General features: G+C 35.5%; 1 protein-coding gene across 2 annotated transcripts in view; it reads right to left on the bottom strand.

Annotated features, from left to right (window-relative positions):
• LOC107713520 (neural cell adhesion molecule L1-like protein) overlaps positions 1–13,369 on the bottom strand; it is an 88,200-nt gene that overhangs the window by 50,475 nt on the left and 24,356 nt on the right. The window contains exon 1 of one of the 2 annotated variants that reach the window (XM_016519048.1): positions 12,586–12,651. The exons of the other annotated variant lie outside the window; for it this stretch is intronic. The gene's annotated coding sequence lies outside the window, so the exon portion shown is untranslated. Of the gene's footprint in view, positions 1–12,585; positions 12,652–13,369 lie in introns of those variants that run through there. 2 annotated transcript variants of the gene reach the window in all.

The raw sequence follows: 13,369 nt of genomic DNA, 5'->3' as shown, positions 1-13,369 counted from the left end.
GTAAAACAAAAGGCTTAAAAAAACATACAAAACAGTGTTTTATGAAATAAAAAAATTGCCAGTAGTTTTCTGTAAGGGGTGTAGGTTTAGGTGTAGGGTTGGTGTAGGGCGATAGAAAATACAGTTTGTATAGTATAAAAAACATTACGCCTACGGAGAGTCCCCGTAAACCACAAATGCAAGTATGAGTGTGTGTGTGTGTGTGTGTTTTGAGATTTAGTCATTAAGTTAACTAAACTTTGATAGCATAGTATAAGGGTAAGCAAGTTAGATTTATTTACATGAACCAGTGCAGGGGCATCGGCCTGATGGGCACAGGCCCGCCCACTCTGATGAAAGGCCCCCCAGTTTATTATACAAATAAAATATTTGTATTATATAATTATTGTTTAATAAATAATAATATATTATTATTTAATAAATAATTATTAATACATAATTATTGTATAAATAATTATAATAATTATTGTTTAATCTATTTTAACACAATTAGAGAACTATTATAACATTTCAAATAACTAAAATAAATAAAATGTGTTTTTGCATAATTCTTGATGAGTTTGATTGACAGTAGTGTTAGCCAGTTGTTATCCAGGCGCATGTAAATTTGTGCGTGTTCACCCATTCAGTTGGACTGTAATTTGCAGCTGTGTTAGAAAATGTTAGAACAGCAATGCATAATTCTGTAAAAGAAAACTTTAAAAAAACTCGCACCGACGAGGGAGAGAGCCCGTCCATCAGCCCGCAAGTAACGGTAAGACTTTTCAGTTCCACGCGTGAACCGGCTCATTCTGTGAAGCCGGGAACACTACTGTCAGGCCGATTATGAATGTTATTTTAGTTCAGTCAGTGTTTTCAGTCGGTGTTCAAAGTTGTTTGGTATGCGGTGTCTAAAGAATATAAGACCAGCTGTTGCCAGTCTTCCTCACAAAGATTAGCCTATTTATATTTATTTATTTATTTAAAATAAATTTTGTGACTGACGCGGCGATTAACTGCACCTGTTTCCTAATTTGTAGGCATTTTCAATTAACATAGGCCTGTTACATTCTTCTTATTACCCTATTAGGCCTATTATTATTATTAAGTTACTTTTATTATTAAATTAATATTACAATTGATTTGCCCCGCAATAATTTCATTGCGCATCACCGCACAGGCCTAACTGATTAGATAAGATTAGGCTCTCTTAGATCTTACTCCTCATTGAAAATGTTTTTAAAAAGGTCTTATTTTTAAAACAGGTTTATTACACAATGAATTATAGCCCTATAATTCAAATTATTAACACTGCAATCATCAATGAAAAAGCTTCATTTCAAGCACCGACTTTTTTAAAAAGAAAAAAGAAAAAAACAACACGAAATACGTTTCTTCTCTCTTTATTTATTTATTTTTTTCCCACTAGCCTATGTTCGGGCCACAAGATAAATATTAATGGAGTACATTAAAACATTTAGCTATATAGGCTACCATTATCAGCATATGAAGTAAATTCGTCTCTCGTCGTCTCTGAGAGAATATGTGCCATTAATGCAGCGTCAGATGCCGAAAGCGCCATCAGTTTTTACTTTAATTTTCTAGTGAATCGACTGAGATTAAGAGGTTCACCGAATAGCTCTTGCGCAAAGTTTGCACGTTGCTTGTGTGATATCCATTGTCTCGTCTTCCTGGTTTAAAACAAATATTTACAATATTGCGACGTATCCAGCCCCCCAACCCACCGACCCTTGAGTTTGCGGTTGGGGGCCGCGGATTTGCGCTACGCCACTGGACTCCGTCCGTTAGTTAGCCTAGTGCCCGCTCACTTTTGCCCAGGCCCGCCCAAAAATAAAATTCTGCCTACGCCACTGAACCAGTGTCTGTTCAAATGAATCAACTCAATGAATCATTTGCATCATCAATTTAAAATGTAACTGAAGTGGCTTTTGTCATCTATTAGTGTAGAAAACATTCTTGATTTTTACTCTCCCTATATACAGTAATATATAGTAACATGCATATGTCCAAAAATATGTCCAAACCGTGTCTGAGGATAGTCCATTTAACATTTCCCCATACCCATAACTGTATAGACAGGCAGGGGAAAATGCACAACCTGCAAAAAACCACAAAGCAGTGAAGGGCACAGAAGAGTGAAGTACAGGTGCATTCCTCTATAGGAAATAACCCCCCTGTAACCTTCAGGCAATGCTGACAACCTACACAATGAGCTCACCTGGGCCCTGATCAATGCCCTCCAGCATGTCAAGATGATATATGCACCAGCATTTAGAGTGTGTCTCAGAGCTGGTGATATAGGCTGAGGCATAAAGACCGCTGTACGGCATGTGCTAGGTCAGGGGCAGGACGAACCCAGCTCACCAGACCGAATAAGGACGGTCTCCTGCTGACTGAACGCTAATCCAGCGTGCAATGATTACTGAACTGAACTCTTTCCAGACCTACAGAACCGCCAAATTACACTACTTTTATCATCTAAACAAACAGTAATTAGACATATTCACTGCTTTTGATAATGCTTTATGTCATGACATGTTGTGCAACAGATATATTTAACCTTCTGCGGTCTGAGGGGGTTTTTGGGTCCTGGAGAAGTTTTGACATGCCCTGACATTTGTGCTTTTTTCAGTTTCTTACATCTTACATACAGTTTGATTCAGTTCAAGTCTGATTCAGCTCAAACTGTGCAACAATAATATGTGAGCAGCATGTATGTACAAGTTTTAATTTTTTAGAAAATTAGATTTATGCACGGTTATTGAAAAAGTATTTAAGTTGCTAAAATACGGCCTTCAATTTTTTTTTTCAGTTTAATTTAAAATTTGTATTGTTAAATTTAAATAATTAAATATAATGTAATTTAATAGTGCAATTAATAATTGTAGATAACAATGATTAATATATTGACTTTTAATGCCACTTTCTGTATCATTTACTGATCACAGTAATCTAATGCCTTTGAATAATCTTCACATAACTTTTTACATTGAAAACACTTCCTGTTTTCAATGCTTCCCTGATCTATTTTAATTTTCAAGCTAGTCTTTAGAGTAAAACAGCTGCTGATGCAAAAGAAAGTTAGCATGAATTAGCTTGTTTGACATGCTCTAGTTACCATTGATCATGTCACTGAAATCAAACAACACTGATCAAATGGCCTCCTGTGGAGTGGTAGAAAATGCTCTCCTAAGTATTTATTTTAAGTAAGGTCAATTTACTCAAATACTTTCTCAGGTTGATTCACTCCAGAGCCCCAGAAGTTCATTTGGTTTGCTGCCAAGTACCTCATTTTGAACTCTTTCAAACATGTCATAATTATCGTTTATCTGATGTGTAGCACTCCGTGAACTCTAACACCATATGCCATTCTAATAAAATGCCCATTGTCTTGATTGCCTGTTTATATGCAATTCCCCATTAGCCTTGACACTTTGATAGCATCTAAATTGTTTCCAGACACAAGTTTATAGAAGCAGCAACATACAGGACATGATTTACTGTAGGCATTCATTATACAATCTACAAGTGTGCCGAGACGAAAATATAGCATGTTCGACACAGCTGTTGAGAAGGCCATCAACTCAAAGCCATGTTCCTCTTCAAAATGGAATTAACAAAGCTAAGTGTGTTTAAGTGCTCAGTGAGGTTTTGGTGAGGCTTAGTGTGCCATATGGTTAGCATAACTCAACCTGAGAGAGAGAGGTTGAGAGAGCTCACACTCTTTCTGGCCGCCTTATTCACAGATGGCACTCTCTGCAATCACTGGCATCAGTGAGCATGTGATCATTCTTCCTGATTAGCCGCCCCACCAAAGATCTTGTGCAAACATAAGTCAATTGAACAAACGTCTTTCGCTGAGATATCCTGGTTGGGGTGTCAAAACAGCCAAGTTAACTTGTCAAATTGTCTTGAATTTAGATTTAAAGGGGTCATATGATGCGATTTCAATTTTTCCTTTCTCTTTGGAGTGTTACAAGCTCTTGGTGCATAAAGAAGATCTGTAAAGTTGCAAAGATTAAAGTCTCAAATCCAAAGAGATATTCTTTATAAATTCGTTGTGAAAGCGAAACTACTTTGTTTGGCCTTCCAAAAATGGACACGACTAGAAATCAGTGGTTAAGTTGTATTTACAACACTGTTCCAGAACACTTCAACCCAAATATTCAGATGTGTGCAGCACATTTTATGGAGGACTGTTTACTGATCCTGGTAGAGCAGACTACAATGCCGGATGTTCTGACTCAAAGACTGTAAGTAAGTTTTTTCTATTTAAAGAGTTTTTATATTTTATATATTTAAAGCAAGTTTTTTGGGCAGTGTAAAGTAGGGCTTGTTGTTTGTCATTTCTCCGATCACAAATGCAGACATGGTTTTATGTTTACACGGCGCGATGCAACGCAACGCATAAAAAGAACAAAATAATGTTCTTTTTAGCAGCATCATATGACCCCTTTAAATGTTTATGTTTTGCAAGCTTCATACCGGATAGTGGCTCAAAAACTGAAGACATTAGACTGTATTCAAAAAAAAAAAAAAAGATTTTTCAAAGGTGTAAATAAAACAAACTATTGGAGTATTTTATACAAGAAAATACTATTTTAATTTCTACTTCAAAATTTCATGTTTAATTCAATGTGTTACAGTTTCTTTGTAATTATTTATGAAATGTAATTTTTGAGTGAAAATTGCATGTGAATTATTTTATTATTATTATTATTATTATGTGTGTGTGTTTGTGTAGTTGGGGATAAACAATACAGGTACTACATCCGCCGATATTAGTGATTTTTAAATTTATCGGTTTTCAGTATTGTGTATATATGAGCTAATATTGGGAATTTAACTGATTAACTGACACTGTGAAAAATTTAATAAAACACAGATTATTTGAGTAAAATCAAACTGGCACTCAAAAAACTCTAAAATTAAAAAAAACTCAAAATTATAATGTTTCAATGCCTAAATTTACTTAGTAGTAGGGTTGCAAAGGGGTGGAAAATTTCCAGATATTTTCCCAAAATCCCAGGAATATTCCAAAAAATTCTGGAAAGTTTCCAAAATTCCTGGAATGTTTCCGAAATTTACTGGACACTTTCCATTTTGTAACCCTACTTAGTAGCGTTTAAAAATTATTATTTTATTTTTAAAGTGTTTCATTTTTAGTTTTTAAACATCAGCCATTCAACGGTAGTTGGCCATAAAATCTAAATAAATATTAGCTTAATATAATAAACCAGAATTTTAATATATATTAACATTTTCTTACAAAGCACTTTTAAACGTAAAGGGAAAAAAAAAAGGTCAGTAGTGTCCTCTTTGATAGGCGGCTGCTCTGCGGCTCTCTTTATTGCCCCAAATCTCTCATCTAGTTGACAAGTCGGGGTCTTCCTGAAACCCATTTTAATCATGTTACCCCAGAAATCAATAAACTATTTCCCCCTGGGTCAACCTCAACAATGAAGAGGGTCTGCCATCCTGAAGTACTCTGAATGTGTACACAAGCCATCTGAGTGCAATACAAACACAAAGCTGCGAAGACAAATTCATTAAAATAACCACCATGTCTCTTCCAAACGAATGGGTGTGCATGGCAACCTATCCCCGCCTGTGCATGTACAAAAAGCTTCAAGGGCTGGTTTTCAAGTTTCCTACAAGAAAAAAAAAAAAAAGCTGGTCGATAGTAATTTAATGGCATGATTCTGCAGGCCAAGTGCTTCACTGACTATCATTACAGAAAAATTCTATCATAAAGCACTCCAGGTGGAATCCATAGCACTCCTACAGACACCTCAGTTCCTGTTAAATCAGATTCACAAGTGAGATGCGTGTTTCTGGGAGGCCTCCATATCAATCCTTCTCTTCCTCTTCCCATAATAAGATAAAACACAGCGGTTAGTAAGCCCATGATAAGGCAAAGCATCTAGCAAATGCCTTTTAAGGAGAGGGTAAGCAGCGGTCTGTCTTTGGAGGCCGGGAGGTTGCGGTAGGGGAATGGAAGGGCATGTTGTAATACTGCTCTAATCCTGCGGCGGATAATGTATCAAGGATCAGCTTCGCATGAGCATGTTTCTCCTGATGAGGTGGAGGTCTCCACACTCAGAAGGAAAGCAAGGTGTTGCATTGACATGCGGGTCACAGTCGTGTATGCCTCTGGAATGCACAAGTGTTCTTCAGTCAGACTATGGAGGAACAGTGTGGAGAAGATGGTAAACTTCCCTCAGAGCATTTTGCTCGTTCGGCCTATAGAGAGAATGCTTGAGAAGATTCAAGATCTTGGAAATGCAGCTGAAATATTACATAAACACCCACTCTTTGTCATGAGAACAGTGTGGGAATCTTAGTAACATTAATAATCTACCCTGTAAAGCCTGACATATGAAATCATTTTTTAAAAAAACTCATATTTTGTAAACTAATTATATAAATATACTTCAGTTATATTAAAACATATCATATTAAAAATAATTTGTATATATATAAATGAAAATGAAAAGGTAGGATACATACCGTAGGTTATGAACAGGATGAAGGAAACAGCGGATTAAATTAAATTATAAAATTCTAATTAGGAATCCTGAGAAAGTGCCGGGAGCAACAATAAAATAAAAATGCCAGTACTTCTAAGCCTCAGGTGTAATTTAATGGTGGGAAAGATACAGTCTCGTCATTCTCAACAAGGTGTAATTTTTTCTTCCCCAAAGCCAATTAACAAATAGTGAATGAAAGAAGCCACAGGCAAAAGTTTATAAGATGCTTTAGAAAACTGCATTACTATGCAAATGTACCTACTGACATCCCAAGATTCTTTAAACCGATCAATTACTCTGCAAGCAACAGAATCTAAAGCACGCACTTGTGTTTAAGAAAAAATTCACAGGAAACTTAGAAAATGTGAGAGCCACAAAGGTATTTTAATGATGCACTAGTCAAGAAAACAACAAGAATGTGTGGTAAAGTTAAGTGCTTCCTTTTTTAACAGAGATTTTACACTGCATTCATAACCGTCTCTATAACTCAGCACTGCAATTGACATTGAAAATGGAAATGGCTTCTGATCACTGCAGATCATGGTACATGGTATGTGACTGACCCTTTAAGAGAATGTTCTTAGTCTTAAACCCTGCCTCACATTTGTTTATAAAAAATGGAAAATAATTTAGCAGAAGTAGTTGAATTCCTATTTTAACATATGGTACTAAAATTAATTTCATAATGCTTTAAGACATGTACTCTCCCTCATTTGGAGTAATGGTCCCCTTGAGATTCACCCATAATCCAAATCTACATTTGAACATTCATAACAGCCTATATTTTATAGAATTTCCAACATTTCAGACATCCTCAAATGCTTTTGGTAACCGAGCCATCTATGTTTTATACTGCAGATACATATAGCAGCACCTGCAGTGCACATCTGGTATTTGTGAACCCTCTGGGCTAAAAGTGCAGGTTTCCTTACAAGCACTATGGGACATGGACATATAACTTTGTAATTGTCCACTTAAGCCATTTCAGAGGGTAAGGTATCATGTAGTTTTACGGTCCACATGCTGGGTTCCTCCTACTCCAAAAAAATAAATAAATAAATCTTGGTTTATTACATGACCCTAAAACAGCCTGAGTTTGAAATTCTACACCTTATCTTCTCCATACTGTGTGATAAAAAAGAGATTGCGTTTTTATGCAGCTTATTCCACAAATCTCAACAGTCTCCTCCACCCTGATGATTTCAAATAATGTAAAGTAATCTCTAAGCTCAACATATGTAAGAGGCTTTAGAGTTTCTCAATGGCGGCCTGCGGGGCGTCTCACAGATGACACATGTGCCTGTCTCACTCAAGAACATTGAAAGTTATCTTTCGGGATGCTTGAAAGGAGAGCCATGGCATTAAAGAGACCAGTGAAAAGAGGGCTTTTACAGAGGCGTCTTTGTCAAACTCGTATCAAAGGCTGCGTCTGTAAAGTGCATAGTTTAGCTTTGTGTTTTGCAGGGCATGGGTGGGAGTTTGTTGTGGTGTCGAGATATCCCTGTGTACACGCAGAGCTAACTCTGTAAAGAGCTATTGGGAAATCTCCAACATTTTACGGCTCTTTAACCAAGACTGTTCCTCACTGCATGATATCATGGTTTAACATCTTTAAAGAACCTTTAAAGAATGTAAGTCTAAAGCACTATTTGGACAGGATTACTTTTCTAAACTAGAATTGTTAACATAGGACATATAAGATTTTTCTGTATTTTATATATAATAATCTTACATTTACACATTTCATACACACATATAAAATATAATATGCATAACTATTTTCTAATGGATGCTTGAATTAGAATTGTAACCAATAAGTCATCTATGATTTCATATATTATATGCATCTATAACAATGTTATATATATATATATATATATATATTATCACATAAGTATTTGAAATAATATAATGAATTTATGAAATATTAAACAATTATAAAAAACATAAAATAGCCATTTTTACAGAAAGCATTATTAAAAACACAGATGATTAGGACAAGTTTAAAAATGAAATTACAACCTATTTAGGGAAGACTGTTCATGTTCTAATAGGGTTTTATTTTTATTTTTATTATTTTTTAATGGACCTCAGACTGATCTTTTGTCCGCTTTACATACATTTTTCATTAAATTAATATGTTTAATTTTTAATATACATGCAATTATTAAAACTACATGTCATTTTATTAATCAATACACAACGCACAATGAATTTTTTTCTAAAACTTTAAATCACAAGCTTAAACCTGTCTCATAGTGACAACACATTACCCACTGTATAATTCATGGATATTACCCGCCAAAATGAAGACAATATCACATGGGGGCGCTTCAACTGGCATCCCTTCAAAATGTTCTGTCATTGTTCAGCCTAAGGCTATAGCTTTCTGCCAACACATTGACTTCAACCCATATCCTCTCTTCATTATTAACATGAGACTTCCAGCTCTCGTATACAATGTCATTTGGAGAGCAGATGTTAAAACACTGATAGTCCTAAATATATTACCCTTCTTGATGACGTCAGCATCCTCAACCAAAGTGTGGATTGAATTAAGGAGTGCTGACTGAATTCGATGAACACCGGTCAGAAGGTTAAAGAGCAAAGAAGGGTTATCTTGGCTGCAATTAGCATGTGCTCTGAATGGACGCTAATGAATGGCATTCTCGAGAGTCTTTGTGTTACTGGTTTAAAGGACATTGTGTCCTTGCAATAAGTCCAAAAAGACACAGGGTTGGTTAATCAGATTTGAAATCTGATCCGAAGACTATATACACTCCCATTTACTAATTCCCATTTACTTGATTAGGAAATGAATGATAGCATAGGATGTTATGCCTACATATCATTAACATGGAACTGACATTTGTGTAAATGGCTTCCTGTGGCAAAACAGTCTATGAATTATGTGCCAAATAACAGAAAAGAAACCGTAAAATATAACTATTTGAAAAAAAGCAGATATACTAAACAACAACCATCTTTTAAGTATTAAAATAAAGTTCAGGGTTTAATACAAATAATTTTTTTTATTTTACAGAAAAAATATTGTACGCCAATTGTCACAGGAAATTCTTTTGACACAACCTTGATTTTGTTAAAACAATCAAAAATCATGTTTACAGTAATGCATGTAGAATGACAGTCATGGGGATACAATGGATAGACATTGCACTAGAATAAACACAAGATTTTAAGGGGGCATTATGGGACAAATTTACTGAACAGTTGTGCCACTTGTGTGTATTTCTGCACAAAACAGCCTAACCACCTACAATTCAGTTTAACTGCACCTTAAATGCATTTAAATTACACTAAGTAATTCTCATTCTTTTTAGTGCAAAACACGCCTCCTTTATGCAAATTAGATTAATTATAGATTGTTCCCAGAACTAAGCGTGAATTGCCTGGTGGAACTAAGGCTGTGGAAAATGGGCAGTATGCTGAGTTTTCTTTTAGCGAGACAATTTCTGGTGATCAAGGCGGCTGTAATTTAAATGATTTTCAAATAATGGACAAAAGCATTGTTTCTGAACAAGGATCCAAACACATCATGTGGTCAAGCAGTTGTAGTCCATTCAGCCCATATGCATTCACTCATAATCCGAACCATTCATTTAAAACCAATTATTTGATCTTTTTCTGAAATGTTTTCAGCAATATCATGAAGACTTCTTCATGCACACCTCCTGCTTTCACAATGTGTCAGGAAATTAAATGATAGCTGGACATTGCTTTGAAAATGGCTCTCTGTGACTTTAAGGGCAGCTATTTGGACTGTACAGCTGAGCAATCATCTACCTAGCATTCTCTAAAGTGCTCATTGTGTACCCTCCAACAAAGACTTCAAAGATGAAAGCCATACACAAAATAAATATAAGAGTGCAGCAACGGAACAGATGTTGCAAGACATGAGTAACATGTTCGTCTATGGAGGAGAACAGAAAAATGCATACTGTTGCAGGCTGTTGATAAAGTCAGCACTCAGCAGTGGTAATGTGTGTGGTGAATTGTTTGCTTGATGTAAGACTCTTTAAAACCGCCAGACAGTCTAATACTTGGCTAGACACACCCAGCAACCATGTTAAACTTTCTAAGTACTCCATCTTCAAACAATGCAAAATATCCCAAAAATTTATGTTTGCCCTCTTGAGTAAAACGTGGTGTATTGAAAAGAAAAAAATAGGTTAGGTCCCTTGCTGACACACATTAAAATTCATATATGCTGAAAGAGAAAGCTTTGAATACTTCAGTTCATTGAATAAAAGACAGAAAAACAGAAAGGAAATACCCTGCTTAGAATATTTATGTATTTATATTCTACAACTGACTGGCATGGTTTTTGCGTATGACAGATGAAAGACACATGACACGTGAGCGCACTCCTCCTGAGTGTTTGCCAATGATGTCAGATTTTCATTGTTGTTGTTGTTTCAGAAGAATCATTTCACATAAATGCAGCTTAATGGCACAATGAAAAAGATAGAGCTACAAAGGAAAAACTATGTTATGCACATTCTTGTGCAAAATATGATGCTGGCATAGAGAGTACGTAACTAACCTAAATGTATAGTTTTTCATATTTATGAAACAGTTCCTTCAGGTGGTTCACATAAATCAAATTTTGTGAAAACAGGCCTAAATGATTCACTAAAACGAGTCACTGATTGATCTGAGGCCCTACATAGAAGTCTGTGTGAGGTATTAAATTGAATTTTAATTAAATAAAACTCATTTTAAAAAATTTATAAAAATGTACAATATTAAAAGATATAAAAGTAGACTACTGTACTGGCTTAAAGATATATTTCATAAGTGAATATGCAAAGAGGTTGCAAAATTCATTATATTTAGTTAGCATGACTTAAAATCTCAGGGGTACTTCAAGTAAATTTATTGAGATCACAGGAGTTCAGCTGACATAAAAGGTCGGGAAACCCTGATCTAGAGTGTGGTAATGCACACTCATATATTAAAATAATGTAGTCATGTTCTCTGGAGGGCAATCAGAGGCCACAGAACTGCCAGACGGATAGCTTTGAAGTCTACTATGAGGGTTCCAATCTTTTATAATATAGGAAATTAGATTTTGCTCTTGCATTTAGCACTTAGAATATCAAGTTATGTAAAAACTTACTAAGCTCATTTCAATGAAGAGCTGGAAGGGGCAAAAGTGAATCTGGGGCAGCAAAAATGAGCGGAGTCAGACTGTGATGCTAAAGTCACATCTGCCTTTCAATGAAGAGGAAGTCTTGGTTTGAAGAGTCCCAGATAAGGACATAATTACTTTAACTTTCCATTTCGTGACTGAATGTTCTCTCATCAAGCGTGCAAAGCACCTCTCCTGACAAGGTTTTCAAAAGTCAGAGACAATGAACTAAGAGGCTACCTGAGTGTGACTGAGCCACCAGGTATTGTTCAGATCCACACTGAAGTTTCTGTTTCACTTGTTTCACTGTTTCTATTTTGGTTTCAATCCTTGGAAATTTTATTCCAAAACGTGTTCCCCTATATTACTCAAACTACGTATTGCCACATTAACAAACAGTAATTCAAGATAGACGAAGTGTACAGAAGTCAGAGACAACAGATTCAAACAGATATAAACAGATATAAACATATTATATAGTTTTGAATAAAAATCAGTTCTCAATTCTTTACCACATTTTGCTATAAGTTTGATTGCATCATATAATAATTGCTGTTAATAGTGTTCATCGTCTGTTTGATTACGTCTTTAATTGATTTTTCCGTACATTTCTGCCATATGTACATTAACTGACAGTCACCACTGATAAGCTACCACTAAATATTGTAGAAACTTAATTTGCTGTAAAGTTGCTTTGCAACGATTTGTATCGTGAAAAGCGCTGTACAAATAAACTTGAATTGAATTGAATTCTCAAACCTAAAGCTGATGCAAAAGATTTTGAATGAACCTCAGTTACTTGTGATTTTAATAATGAAAAAAAAAAAATTACCTCCCAAAAAAGTCAAATCATAAATGTAATAAATAATAAATGTATCACTTCAAAAAACAACAAAAAGTTACCTTTATCTGCTGTAGCATGAATAAAAGTTCAGCTCTGTCCAAGTGAAGAATGTCACCAGACCTCTCACCACCACAGGACACCAACAGTCTTGTTTTTACCCTGAAAACACATTCATGTTTACCACAGGACTGAGGCACCACACGCAAGACCCACTGAGGCCATATTGTGACATGGGAACCCCAATAAAAAAAAAAGAAAAGATGTTAAGAGCCAGGGGAATTTGCATTTTGGAAGGCGCTGAATGAAAGTATTTGTTCTTCCTGCGCCACAGAAAAAGACTCTGTTAAGTCTAAGATGGTTTATAGATTCTTGCTCATATTCAGAAGTCAGGATTATGAGGATGATAAGCCTGACAATTGATGTACGTTTGCCTCTGTGATACTTTTAAAGTCAGGCAGTAACTCAGGCACTGTGGTTTTTTCCCCTGCTTTTCCCCCCTATTAGTTCATCAGTCAATTACGTTCTCTGGCAGGTTGCTTGACGTGTCCTAGAAACGGGGGCTTTATCTTAAAATTATAAGGGGAAAATCGCAAGTGAAAAGGACAAACACTTCCTGGCTGTTTATATGAATGCAAATGTCAGGTCTTTTCATCTGACCCTTCATAGAAATAGCTTCGAGTTTCACAAGGTGGCAGTATTTTGAAATCCACTTTAATGCTAGTTAAAGCGCTTGTTAGTGCAGAAAGCTATGGACATTGTCTTTGACATGTTTATGATAGGTTAGAAGGAATTATGAAAGTTTTACATTTACATTAACACACTTGATTAAGAATCAATAGACAG

This window comes from Sinocyclocheilus rhinocerous, unplaced genomic scaffold (genome assembly GCF_001515625.1).
Source record: "Sinocyclocheilus rhinocerous isolate Xijiao unplaced genomic scaffold, SAMN03320098_v1.1 scaffold57, whole genome shotgun sequence".
Taxonomy (NCBI): Eukaryota; Metazoa; Chordata; class Actinopteri; order Cypriniformes; family Cyprinidae; genus Sinocyclocheilus; species Sinocyclocheilus rhinocerous.
This window is presented reverse-complemented; position numbering and strand designations above follow the sequence as displayed.